Source organism: Cuculus canorus, chromosome 2, assembly GCF_017976375.1.
Source record: "Cuculus canorus isolate bCucCan1 chromosome 2, bCucCan1.pri, whole genome shotgun sequence".
In the NCBI taxonomy this organism is placed as follows: Eukaryota; Metazoa; Chordata; class Aves; order Cuculiformes; family Cuculidae; genus Cuculus; species Cuculus canorus.
The window spans coordinates 154,954,242-154,956,805 of NC_071402.1; the positions used below are offsets into that span (position 1 = coordinate 154,954,242).

General features: G+C 42.3%; 1 pseudogene; it reads left to right on the top strand.

The window, feature by feature from the left end:
* The first annotated feature begins 264 nt into the window (after positions 1-264).
* Positions 265-1,174, top strand: LOC104057021 (DNA-directed RNA polymerase I subunit RPA43-like; annotated as a pseudogene).
* The last annotated feature ends 1,390 nt before the right edge of the window (positions 1,175-2,564 follow it).

The following is a 2,564-nucleotide window of genomic DNA, read 5'->3' on the forward strand; positions in this document are numbered from 1 at the left end:
ATCTATGAATTATGCAGAAAGACTACAACTGAAGTGGGTAGAAGGCAGGAAAACTGAAGACTGTTACCTCTCTATGTTTCTGTGCATATAATACGTGTATGTATACACAAGTATATATAAATAAAATGCCAATGCATATATATGATTCATATAATTGTGTATTATAGAATGATAGATTCATAAAATCATAGAATGGTTTGGGTCAGAAAGGACCTTAAAGATCATCTATTTCCAACACCCCCTGCCATGAGCAGGGACATATATATGGCGACACATACAAGGAGTAAGTGGGGAACCTGGAAGTCTTCACCGACTCCTGAAACCCACAACCCCTCCATGGCTGAAGCCACTGTAGGGCAAGACTTCATCTTTGAAGCTATGTCTGCACTGCTAGAAAAATGGGACAGTGCTCATTCTCTGGCCTTGAAGCCAAATGGCACAGTAAAGTTATGTCCATAAAACTAAATTTTCTTATGCTTCAAAAACAAGGAGAGAAAACAGAAATCCTTCTCTTCGAGGAGCAATTCATGCAATTTTAGAGGATCCTGCAGAGGATCCTGAAAAAATTGGTGGGTGTAATTAACAAAGTGGTCCCTAGTTATATTGGTTCCCTGATACATATATGCTTCGATGCTTGTATCCCTAAACCTGAACAAATATCAATTGTAACATAGCAAGAGCTGGGGTTAAAAATAGGGGATGAACTGAAATTTCAAGTATTGCATTTGGATTCTGATGCAGTTGGGGTGTTCTTCACTCGAGGAGGACTCACTAAGAGCAGCATGAGGCCAAAAAAATCTGAGACCATCACTGACAGTACAAATGTAGATGAAATTCCAAAGCTTGACCACCAGGAAAATAGCTTTAGTGACTCGGGGGGAGGTAATGTCACAGAGCAGCCTCTAGGTGAGACAGATAACACTGGGAGGGAAAATGAAGAAGAGCAGAATGTTGATGCTGTGAATGGAGTATGTGATGATAAAAACAAGAGGAAGAAGAAGAAAGAAAAACATAAGAAGAGCAGGAAGATGTATTGCCTACTAGTGACTCCAGTGGTTGCCAAAGTGACCATAAAGAGTAAAAGAAAAAGAAAAGAAAACATTGTGATGAAGTTGAAGAAAGTGAATTTTCTCAGATGTCACAGGAGCCCAAAGCTAAAAAGAAAAAGGACTAAAGTCTCAAGTGCCTTTCCTGAATAAGATTCAGACATTTTTATAAGCTTCCAATAAAATTCAGTTTTAAAACAAACAAACAAACAAACAAAAAGTGCCCACTTGGCCAAGAAGGCCAGTGGCATCTTGGCTTGTATAAGAAATGGTGTGACCAGCAGGTCCAGGGAGGTTATTCTCCCTCTGTACTCGGCGCTGGTGAGACCGCACCTTGAGTATTGTGTTCAGTTCTGGGTCCCTCACCACAAGAAGGATGTTGAGGCTCTGGAGTGTGTCCAGAGAAGAGCAACGAAGCTGGTGAGGGGGCTGGAGAACAAGTCCTATGAGGAGCGGCTGAGAGAGCTGGGGTTGTTTATCCTGGAGAAGAGGAGTCTGAGGGGAGACCTTATTGCTCTCTACAACTACCTGAAAGGGGGTTGTAGAGAAGAGGGTGCTGGTTTCCTCTCCCAGGTGTCAGGGGACAGGACAAGAGGCAATAGCCTCAAGCTCCACCAGGGGAGGTTCAGGCTGTACGTCAGAAAAAAATTTTCACAGAAAGGGTCATTGGGCACTGGAAGAGGCTGCCCAGGAAAGTGGTGGAGTCACCATCCCTGGAGGTATTTAAAAGACAAGTGGGTGAGATGCTCAGGGCCATGCTTTAGTGGAATAGGAATGGTTGGATTCTATGATGCAAGAGGTCTTTTCCAATCTTGTGGACAATCCGCAGTTTCTAGAGACAAGAAGGAATTATCGTAATCTATGGGTGAAAAAAGCAGGAATGGCATCCCACGTTTGTCTCAGATTTTCCCAGGTCCCGGCATTAACCTTGACATGGATAAGTTACTTGTCAGGTCTGTCCCAGACTGAATCAGATATAAACTTAGCTCTTAGTAACTTAAAAATATCCCAGGGTGTTTTCAAAGGATACTTTTTTTAACAGACTTCATTCAAGGTATATTTCTAGTGTGTACCGAGTCATCCTAATCCATGCTTTCTCATGGCAAAGACATAACCAAATCAGTTCTGGCATTCAACCACTTTGACCCCAATGACTGCTTGAGAAAGCAGGTGTCTCACATCGGCTGTGCTGTTACATGGCTTTGAGTCACAACTCCCTGTGTGAGCTGCAAAGGGCTACAGATAACAAGAAAAATGCAGTAATAGAATAAAATGCACATTTAGATGAAGGTGAGATAAGCAGCTGTCTATGTTCTGTTGATTGGGCTGATGAACTGTCCCCTGACTATAAACAAGAATTTAAGATACATTCCACCTCCTTTTAAATATGTGGAGAGAAAACAGAGATGCTCTGTTGGACAGGGAAAGGGAAAGCACCTTTGGTAATGACTTTTCCTTCCCTGCCCATAATTAAATTCTCATTTCACCCACTGTACTCACAGCCAGGCTCTTTGAGAC